Raw genomic sequence first — 12160 nt, 5'->3', positions numbered from 1 at the left:
AACAAACGAAATAGAGCAAAAACAAGTTTCGTATGAAAAACTTAAATTAGCTGAAAGTTTTTAACTATGGAATATAACTAATTACAGACATAGAATATTACTTATCCTATTGCTATTACTTATCCTATTGTAAGTATAAAGTTTCAGAGCAAACTACATAGCTACTCGTTTTAAAATGAGAGCGTAACCAGGCGATTTCCGCCTCTCACTCCGCGATTTCATCGTGTCGCTACAAGTACATGCGGCCCACACCAATTTTGGTGTCTAGCCATTTGCTAGCCATATAGTAGTTGCCGCGCACCGCTACGGAACGGACGCCTGTTCGCGCTTGCGCCAACTAGCGGTCATATACCACCTAACCCACCTAGCGGTTATTAATTCCGTGGCGTAACAGGCTTTAATGCCCCCTCCCCATATTAATAGCTAGTTTTTAACTCCCGACGCAAAAAGAGGGTGTTATAAATTTGACCGCTGTGTGTACCTATGTGTGTCTGTCTGTGGTACTTTAGCTCTAAAACGGGAGAACCGATTTGGATTCAGTTTTTTTTTCATATAGAAGCAACAGGCTTTCATATGAAAAAAAACAGTGGTGGTTTTTAGACATGTTAAAATCGCAAATTAAAATGAATACAAATATTAACGTCTTCGAGAAATGGTTTTTAAAATCCTTATATTTTTGGGCAGCCCTATTCCGGTGCGTGATAAAGTTAAATCCACTTCAAGTATAATTTTATAGCGTTAAGGAAGACTCACGTTAGACCGGGCAGTGACCGGGCCGGAGCTTCCGGAGCTTCGTTTTCTATGGAAAGCATCACGTGATCACCTGTCATGTCATAGAAAAGTAAGCGCCGGAAGCTCACGGCCCGGTCTAACCGTGAGTCATCCTTTATGGAACTTATGGAATAAGCGATCAAGCGACAATCAGTTAAAAACCGAGAAAATGAGCTGGAAATATTTGAAATTTGTATTGGTTGTTGGAAGTGAATTTGTAAGTAAAAAGTTCAATTTATTACTGTGAACCTGTAAAAGTGTTTATAACTTGTATATCAGTTAAAAAAAACACTATACCTTTTAAAGTTTTGAAATTATCAGCGTTTTTCTGCTTAGTTCTTTGTCGCACTAAATCTACGATGAGGGTAATTTATTTCGTAGTAACGTACTGCGACGTATGCGACATGTTGTCGCTTATTGATACTTTAATGCGATTTGTTTGAGGTGCGGAAGCGAAAGAGTGCGGTTTGAGATAATTACATTTTATAACTAATTAAACGACACATGTGGAGGCGGTTAAGTCGATATTGCGTTTATAAATCATCGAAATTTTGAAACTAAAAGAATTCATCATCATCTTCCTCGCGTTGTCCCGGCATTTTTGTCACGGCTCATGGGAGCCTGGGGTCTGCTTGGCAACTAATCCCAAGAATTGGCGTGGGCACTAGTTTTTACGAAAGCGACTGCCATCTGACCTTCTAACCCAGAGGGGAAACTAAGCCTTGTTAGGATTAGTCCGGTTTCCTCACGATGTTTTCCTTCACCGAAAAGCGACTGGTAAATATCAAATGATATTTCGTACATAAGTTCCGAAAAACTCATTGGTACGAGCCGGGGTTTGAACCCGCGACCTCCGGATTACAAGTCGCACGCTCTTACCGCTAGGCCACCAGCGCTTTTGAAACTAAAAGAACTAACGACAGATTTTTGAGATTTTAGGCGTTTAGTCCGTTTTTACCACATTGCCGGCGTGTTTGATATAAACTTACTCGTAGTTCCCATGCCAAATAACAGCTTTTTAGTAGGTCCTTACTAACGATTACTGAGATAAGCTACGGATGGACAGGCGGAGATGGCGAGTGGCGACACTATATGAGTTCCTAGTTAACCACGGAACTCTAAAAATCATCGGCTCATAGATGTCTGTCATATATGGAAAAAAAAACTATTGATTGTAGGTTTGTGATTATCATCAAGTTAGGTACGTACGAGTACATAAATGCGCATTGGAATGATCGAAACAATGCAATCTAACAAGTTCACACAGAGTTAATAAGTACCTATTATTTAACTACTAGAACTGAAATGGTTTTACATTGAATTTTACACTAGGTACGTATTAGGTAATACTCGAATTACTTACCATATACGATTAGATGTATAAACTGCTACTTTACTATTAACCTTTGATTTTCGTCTCTGAAATGATAGGCACTCATTTCAGTCGAGGTAGTTTGGCGCTCGAAAGTAATAAGAGCGCCAATAGTCCGAGACTGAAACGGTGCCTTTCACCCGAGTTAATAACTACTTTTCATTTTGAATACGAGGAAAGTAATATATATATATTGAAAAACATGCCTAAGTAAAAAAAATTGTACCTATTTCTTGAGGGTACTTTCAATTAACCATTTAGGTAAAAGTATCGTTATTTAAGGAATGGGGAGTTAAATATCAGAATGAAAATTGTACAACAAATCCATTCAAAACCATATTTTAATTACTTACCGGAAAAAATGAAGAAAACGTCGTACTTGGAAAATATAAATGCTCCAGAACAGAAACGTATCACTTTCTGCACACTTCATAGAACGATAATCACCCACTTTCAGAGCATGAAAAATTAAATAGTATATTACGATACAAGTGCGAAAAATAGGAAATTTGCAACGAGTAGCGATAAATTAAACACGACCGAAGAGTGTTTTAAATCGACACGAGTTGCGAATTACCTATTCGCACATGTATCGTACAATGTTTTACAGTACATATGGCCCTTTAAATTTTCGACATAGTTACGCAATGTGCTAATTATCGCACTAGTGCGGTAAAGTAGCACCATATGTACTGTAAAATGTTTTACACAACATAATATCATGGGAGACCGAACCGAGCTTTGCTCGGAAAACACAGAAAACTCAAAAATGCACGTTTTCCCAAAGATAATCTAGATCGATTTTTGCCCCCGAAAACCCCCATATGGCAAATTTCATCGAAATCGTTATAGCCGTTTCCGAAATAGATCCTCCTCCTTAAAATATATAAATATATATTGAATTGCTCGTTTAAATGTATAAGATAGGTAGGTAGATACTATTAATTACAGCTTACCCCTTCTTTTACCTTTTTTCGTTTTTTAATTACTGTAAGAGTTAGGTATAGGAGCTAAATAAGATTGCGAGCATGTTTTTGAAAGCTCGTAGCTCTTATATATTATTTATATAATAACACTGATAGTCTGTCACAAAAGGAAGGCAGGCACCTGGAATTATAAAATTCGCGACGAAATTTTTAGAAGCCAAGAAAAATTAAGAAAATGGTCGGGTCGCTAAGCCAGCGAAATAAGTAAGAAAAATTTAACTGTGATATTATAGGTAAGTACGAGTTCTTTAGATAAGTATGTTTATCATTGAAACACATTCGTTGTTTACACGACGACGCTACTACCTATCTATATGATATGGAAAGCTTTGATATGATTGTTGATTGTTCTCCGTGCCATTAACGCATTTTAGGGTATCTTAAAAATCAGGAAAACGAAAATCGTAAACATACACGGTTCTACATCCATAGATTATACCAAAAGCAACATTCAGACTACTAGCGATAGTAAATTCAGACTTTAAAGCCAGGGTTAGTAGCTACATTGCAGTCAGCAATATATACCTACTATTAGCGTTGCACCTTTGCATACACATTTCTATACAGTGAACAGGTACCCCTTTTCTCTGCAACTGACTGTTCCTATACTCATTATTTAATGCTTCTTTAAAGTTAAGAAGGTTTAAGTAGGTACATCTTTTTTATTTCCTTGCATAATGCGCTGTAAAACGTTGGGTTGTATAATTAGGTACGAGCAAAAAGGCAATTCCCAACATGTGCAGTTGGCTTTCCAAGCTTTTGCTCTCCTTAAAAGCTTAAAAATGCTCTCCTTACGTAACAAATAACTATTTAACAATAACATGCATTAATTACAACGAGAGTTATTCTACTCCGTAACAGAACCCTTCACAGCGTTTACAAGTTATAAATATTTATTTTCATTATGCTGTGATTTCATCTCTATTGTTAGAAAGCCTACAAAAGCAATCAGAAACAGTAACCAACACACCATTTTACACCGAATTATTGACAATAACGTTCGACAGGCCTATAGTTAAAGGAATAGCTATGTTTGACCAGTAAGTGTATTTAACGCTTGTATTTTAAATAATTACTTATTTGAAGTTAGTTTTCTTATTTGATAAATTCTTAAAAAACAATTCCACATTGATTTATTGTGAAATAAATCTCTTATAATCCAGTAATTTTGTCGCCTCAAAGTACGGGGTTCCTTTGCGTCAAATCCGGTAGTTCTGATTTTTTGCTGACTTGTTTCAATGTTGGCCCAATAAATAATCCAAGTTTGTGACCTCGAGCGCCGAACGCAACTTAGAAAAAACCGCGAAAATTTCGGTAATGTTTTTAGATTTGGGCGATTATAAGTTATAATCAAATCAAAATCTGGCCCTTGAGGGTTATAATTTATAACCCTCAAGGGCCGGATTTTGATAGTACATTCTCAAGACGTTTTTAAAATAGACTAAAATTGCTACAATACAAGACTAGAATTGTCTCTGTAGATCTGACTGTCGTGTTGACTTGGAACTGCTCTAAATTTAAAATTACTGAATAGATTGTTTCAAACTTTATACCAAATGACTGTGGATATCCTCTATATTATAATGTCTAAAAAAAATTAATCAGATATATCCAAAAATAAGAAAAGTACATCAAGTTTAATAACAGTATAATTTTCTGTTACAGTAGACTAATAAAATACTTTCTTTTTCACTGAAAACGTACCATGTGTTGTTTATGTTGTTAATGTATTTCAATTTGTGCCGCTTTGGCATTAGCTGTAAGGTACAATTTGTTATTTGAAATAATAAATAAATAAATGTGGGGTATGAAAAGAAAGGGCTTTGTCAGTAGATGACACACTACTTGTTGTTGTTTTTTTAATACTTTATCCAACAAATTTTTAGAAAACGCCAAATTTTTTAAAACTGTCAAGTAGTGGAAATGTTAGTATTTTATATATTTGTAAATTTTGTAATGCTTAAATTTAATACCTAACATGGTACGTTAAGTGAAAAATAGTACATTGTGTACACGGGACGTAAGTTAAATATTGCAAACGAAAGTATAATTAAATCGCGAAGGCTTGCCGGCGTGATTTATAACTCGAGTTTACAATATTATTACGCCCCGAGTTACACACAATGTTTTTCATGAGACTTGCGATACATTTACTGAGCGAGTGTGATGAAAAAATAAATATTTTAGTAGTTTAATAACAGAAAGTTATACTGTTATTCAAATAGATGTACTTCTTTTATTTTTTAATATTTCTGGTTAATTATTTTTGGAAATTATATAGAGGATTCAAAATCAACTGCATTGTAAATTTTTGGACGTTTTCTTCTAATTTGTTAGACCAAGTGGTGACATATTTTTAGTATGATAATTATATTTGTAATCTACTCACAAAGCCCTTTCTGACACACTATATATCTTTAAATGAAAAAACTAATTATCTTTGTACCGCTGACTTTAAGACGTCATAGATATATACTACCCCCACTATTTTCGCGCTTGTCTCATATAAGCATATATTTGTGTTCAGGATATTATACTGAATGCATTGATACCAAATATACCCATATCCGAGATGACAAAAGCGAAAATCGATTTCTAAAAGACTTCTAGACAAAATACCGACACTGCCAAGAAATTAACGAATTGAATGATGATTATTATTACTTACACATGAGTTACACATGCCTATTCTATTGCAGATTCTTGATTGCGATCGGGATGTTATACGCCATGCTATGGATCACTAAGCATGTAAATGAAAACCTAAAAGACGTCCCGAACCAAGAAGATATTGTCTTTGCACCACCCCCTAAATAATGAATAAGCTCTTACTATGTATACTTACATACGCTGTGTACAGTTTTACTAGTATACATATAATAAAATATTAAAGTTATAACTGTTTAAGTTCATAGTTGTTAGTAAGTTGTTAATAGAGATAGAAAGGGCATTAAAACTATGCCTATGCAAAACGTCACAGTCTTGTGTCATCATCACAAGCATTACAATACAATACCTCACTGCACAGTTTACAATACGTGTACAGACAATTGGATAGAGGCTAGAGGTAACAACAACAGGCGGTCTTATCGATTAAGAGCGATCTCTTCCAGACAACGTTCATTAATTAACCTGTATATAGGCTTATTATGTATATATATAATTTGGTCAAAATATTGTATTAAATATTTTTCGTAGGTTTTTGACTTGTTCATCAGTTAAAGATCCCTTTTTTTCAAGCGGTCATTATTCGCAAATTATAAATTAAAATAAATTATTGCGAACAATCATCGATAGACTATTTAATTGGCTATTGTTTCAAGTACTTAATTTTAATTTTCCGTATAGTTTTGACATTATTGTGCTTTTAGAAATAAAAAAATGGAATTTGGCTAATAGTATCCACACTATAGGACAGTATTAACCAGGGGGGTGTTTTAGAGTTAACCAACTTGTACACATTTAATCACCAATTTAAATGTTTTAAATTATTAAAAATAATAAACCCCACAAATTTAAGAACGCAGTTTTAATTAATTACAAAGATACACACACGAGTACCTACATATAGGTATATACCAATATACTAACAAAAATAAAAGAAAATATTATTATTCTCAAAAATCAACATATTGTAACATGGTGATTAACCGTAAAAATTACAAGCTAACATATGAAAAGTCGAATTACTATGTAATTATCATGGTAATAACATCTGTTAACTCGTATTTGTTGTAACTATTTTCCTTATTTATATGTATGTTTTGCTATTATTGCAGCTTATTTTTCATCAAAAATAACATTTATAATACATTTTTACATGACTAGCAGCCATGGCTAAATGTTCAACATCAGATTTTGGTTAAATGATCCTCCCGACCCGACGCGGTTCTGTTCATCTGAATTTAAACTATAAGTAATACCTACAACCTGTTTACCTACCTGCCTGCCTACGTCAAAGGAAGCATGAAGAACACATCTAAGCAGTTAATATATTAAGATTCTTCTAAAATTGTACAATAAGGCATGAAACGAAGACATTTTTACCTTTATATTTCCCAAAAAGTTTTTACGAAATATTGAGATTCTTGTTTCACTTGTCCGTAGATGGAGCGAGCGAGGTGTTATAACTGGGGAGTGGGGCAGGCAAGTGCTTAGGTATCTAATGCCCTTGGTTGCACCAAGCGATAACGTCGCGTTCGCCAGATATTCGCTTGGCTATTTGTGTACTAGTGGCTAACTGATAAACACCCAATAAGTTCTGAGGAAGTCACTTGGTAAGAGAGTAAGAAGGTTAATAAATACATATTTTTTCTCATATTATTTTATTTCGACTATCATTCACGATATCATTATGAGATTATGACTTTCAAAATAATTACCCTTTGAATAACGCTTTTAATGCCATAGGTCATATAAAAAAATGCAAGTCAAGTGTAAAAATATCGGTTCATACAACTTACTCAAAAATAATAGTTAGTAGTTCTTAATTATCCGACATAAGAGGTACGGGACATATTTTTTAAGTTATAGTGCACCCATATTTTTACCAGGGACCAGCCCGATATCCCTTATAAAAGGTTTTGTATGGGTTTTGATAAGGCTTAACTCACCATACCCTTTGCCCGACAAAACCCTTTCATTTTGCTTTTAAAGCCCTTGTCTAAGCGCTAACCCATATGATTAAGCGGTACCTTATCTATTCAAATATTCTTACAAAACCCTTATAATCCGCTCACCAATACAAGCATGTTGCTTATAATAGCTAGCCTTATAAAAGGGAAACTTTTAGAATATAAGCGTGCTAATTTAAACCATTTACCTTGTTCATAAAGCACACATTACTTTGCATCCGATAGCGAACGATCGTCTATATACTATAATGATGTACTCGGATTTGTCAGTCTATTTTACTAGAGATTGCAAAAGGTTCCATATGTATATCAATCAATACTGGCTACTTACAAAATTTGGCTAAAATAATAAGGGAAAAAGCACTACTTAAATTGTTAACTCTTATAAAGGGCTAGTCTAGCTTTATTGTTTGGTAAGTTTTTGGTCAGGGATAGTGACATGAATGGGCTAGCAGTTCGAAATGGCAAATCTCTTTCTGGATTAGCCATCTTAAAGGAACGCCCATTGAAAGGCTTTTATCGAGGAAAGGGTCAAATGTCCAGTCCCTTATTTTTACACTTGACTGAACCTACCAACTCTATTATTACCCCTAAAAACTTTACTTTTACTAGTTAGACCAGGAACCGATGCATTAATTATATGTACCTATATTAGAAGTCGTACATTTACAATATAATGATAATGAATGCTCGTATTGGTTTAGTAGGGCGGAGGTGCGGTAACGATGTTTTGCGGGGGCGGAACGTCCTGCATGTAGTATTTTTCAATAATTAGCTGCAAGCGCATCATCCAGCGCACAAGCCCAGCGGCGGCTAGGAAGCTACAACAAGGAAAATGCAATATATACTGAAGTAATAATATATTATAAACTGTGTGTACATCTGTTATCCTCGCAAGGCCCACGGTCCTGCCCTACCCGTATGGTAGTGGAACAGAGTTGCATTTCTTTTGTTTCGTTTTATTTCAAAACAAAAGAAATTTAAACATATTATTGATTTCAAATATAATAAATAAATAATAATAATAAAATATCTTTATTTCGAATAAGAGACTTCATAGTTGTTAGTAACAAATGACAACAAAACAAATAAATTAAACTTAAAGCTAAAGGTTAGTTTTAATAAGTACATTCGATTTTAACATTAGTACTTAACTATATATATATATATATATACACATTTAATTTTTAATACGGGCTAGTCGCTACCCCTTGGGCTATCATATTTGTCAGCAATAACATTCAGATTACTGTTGGGACTGCTTCTAACTCGACCTAGTAGAGACTATTTTCTTGCGCATGATTGCCGGAAAACCGTCTGTTCTAGCTTCGCAAAACATGCCAGACGCACTACATCTACTAGGTAAGCCCAACAGCATTCTGAATGCATTATTGTACTGCACTTTTAATGCATTGTAGGCTCGCTTCGTAGTTATAATAATAATTTTTAAGAAATAAAAACCGACTTCAATGGGGGATGCCGTTGAAAGGTTACATTATTGTTGATGGTGCACTCTTAGATTCCAGACAATGAAATGAAAAAGACAGCACCTTTTGTCTAATTATGTAAAAAAGGAGGTAAAACCACCCACTTTCTAGTAGCATTTCGTTTCTGTAAGGGTCGCAGTTCTAACCTAACCTAACCCAAGTTCTGATAGGATTTCGTTTCTGTAAGGGTCACAGTTCTAACCTAACCTAACCCACTTTTCTGATAGCAGTTCGGTTCTGCGAGGATCGCAGTTCAAAGCCACCCACCCACCTAAACCACTTTTCTTGTAGCGTTTCCGGGTCCGAGTCTGGGTTCGGATCTGGGTCCGGGTCTTAGTCTGGGTCCAGGTTCAAGTTCAGGTTTAAGACCATGTCCAGATACGAGTCCGGATCCATGTCCGGCTGTCCGGGTCCAAGTTTGGGTCCGAGATCGATCTGGGTCCGGGTCCGAGTCGGGGTCCGGATTCAAGTCCGGGTCGGAGTTCGGTCCGGGTCCGGGACCGAGTTGAGGTCCATGTCCAGACTCAGGTCTGAGACCGGGTCCAAGTTTGGGTCTGGGTCCATAACGAAGAGAATAAATCGCCAAACGTGAACCATGTATCGTTAAAGAGTTCCATTCTGATCATCATCAGCAGTTCCACTTCATCAAATGTCATTTTTGTCACAATGTCACACACTTAAATGTAAATGCTGGATTTGTAGATGAAAATACAAAAATCACATTTGAGGAGCCTTTGACATTTGAGGAGTTCCCTCGGTTCCTCATGGATCCCATCATCAGAACTCGAGCTTGACAAAAATGTGTCTTGAAAAGCTAACTTTCTGAACAAACATAACGAAGAGGGCAAATCGCCAAACGTGAACTATGCGTCATTGAAGAGTTCCATTCTGATCATCATCAGCAGTTCCACTTCATCAAATGTCACTTTTTTAAATGTAAATGCTTGATTTCTTGATGAAAATACTAAAATCACTATATGTATGCCCTAAACATTCGAGGAGTTCCCTCGATTCCTCATGGATCCCATCATCAGAACTGAGTTTTGACAAAAACGGGACCAATCTGTATATATATACTTACAAACAAAAAAAGAATTTTCAAAATCGGTCCAGAAATGACGGAGTTATGGAGTAACAAACATAAAAAAAATATATACATACAACCGAATTGAGAACCTCCTCCTTTTGAAATCTTGAAGTCGGTTAAAAATATCGGCCAAGAGCATGTCGGGCCATGCCAGTGTAGGGTTGAATTGTGGAACCATGGTTCAAAAGTTAGAGGGGGGGGGGGGGGGGCTTGGGACACGTAGTTTTTTTCCTTCGGAGCGATTATTTCCGAAAATATTCACTGTCAAAAAATGGTTGTTGGAGACCCTTATTCGTTTTAAAAGACCTATCGAACGGTAACCCACACCATTGTGTTAAAGCGTAAAAAAAAATTGTGTATGGGCTTACCCTAAAAAAATATTTTTCTAGTTTTTATTTTACAGTACATATGGTGCTACTTTCTTATAGCACTTTTCGTGTCGAAAGTTTAAAGGGCCATATGTACTGTAAAACGTTGTACGATACACGTGCGAATAGGTAATTCGCCACTCGTTTCGAATTTCCTCTTTTCCGCACTTGTATCGTAAATAACTATTACCGTTCTCTCGCTATGTATGATTTATGTATCCATGCCAAATTGCAGCTTTCTAGCACTAACGATCACGGAGCAAAGTCGCGGCCGGACGGACAGACTGTGGGCCTTAGGAGATTGCAGAGCCAAAAATCTTAACCGTTACAATATTATTTTAAGTTTTTACAAACGTGTATTTACGTACAACCGTAGGATTCGTACGAATTTCAAAACGTAACCAAAAATTAATAGTAATGTTTACCTTTACGTTAGGTTAGCTTTGTATAGTAACGAAAAATATTTTTAGTTGATTTCACGTTATGTATCATAAACTTGCTCAACAGTGCCTGTCATAAAAAAGTAATACTCGTAGTTCCCATTAATAAAGGGAGGCAATGTTGAAGAAGTTTACGGTGGCTGAAAGTGATCTTAAACTTACTCGTACATTTTCCTTTGACAACTGTATCTTTTTCTGTGCTGGAGCCCACGCAATGGTCTATATAATTTATTAGCAGTGTAGGCAAGCAAAGCGTCTATCGAATGATGAACCTGCGTTCCACAGTCTCTTTAAATACGCTTTCTAACAATAGGTATGTAGTCATCCCAGGTCTATGACAATGTTTACAATGTTTTGTTTATACAATACCACAACATATTAGGTGGAAAGTATAAATAAAAACAAATACCTCCTTGCTGTCGGCTATCAAGGTGTTCCGCAGTTGCGTTGCTGTACTAATTTACCAACACTGAATGTTGTGAATTGCGACATCAAACATATTTGTATGTCTGTAAATTATAAAAGTTCCTTATCGGACGGTTGGCGGATAAAGGTGTAAGATTTTGCCGTCACGGCCCTCTTTTGTTCTTTCTTTCTCGAGAAGTAGTCACCGGGTTACGTAAATATATGCAATCAGGGTAACAGCGACAATCCGGGTTCGATCCCCCCGGACGTGTATGCAATGGCACTTGAATTTTATATTTTTAGGGTTCCGTACCTCAAAAGGAAAAAACGGAACCCTTATAGGATCACTCGCGCGTCTGTCTGTCTGTCTGTCTGTCTGTCTGTCCATCTGTCACAGCCATTTTCTCCAAAACTACTGGACCAATTAAGTTGAAATTTGGTACACATATGTAAGTTTATAACCCAAAGACGGACATGTAACGTAAACAAATAAATTTTCAACATGGGGGCCAGTTTTGGGGGGTAAATGGGAAAATTAAAAAATAAAGTTTTTCAAACTATATCGTGTTACATATCAAATAAAAGATCTCATTTTGAGAATCTCAAATAT

The 12160-nt window shown here is 35.8% G+C and overlaps 1 long non-coding RNA gene across 1 annotated transcript in view; it reads left to right on the top strand.

The window, feature by feature from the left end:
• LOC134742872 (uncharacterized) overlaps positions 1-12160 on the top strand; it is a 219763-nt gene that overhangs the window by 49999 nt on the left and 157604 nt on the right. The gene's annotated exons all lie outside the window — the stretch shown is intronic.

This window comes from Cydia strobilella, chromosome 1, assembly GCF_947568885.1.
Source record: "Cydia strobilella chromosome 1, ilCydStro3.1, whole genome shotgun sequence".
Taxonomy (NCBI): domain Eukaryota; kingdom Metazoa; phylum Arthropoda; class Insecta; order Lepidoptera; family Tortricidae; genus Cydia; species Cydia strobilella.
The sequence above is the reverse complement of the archived record's forward strand: the minus strand, read 5'-3'. Positions and strand labels throughout refer to the sequence as shown.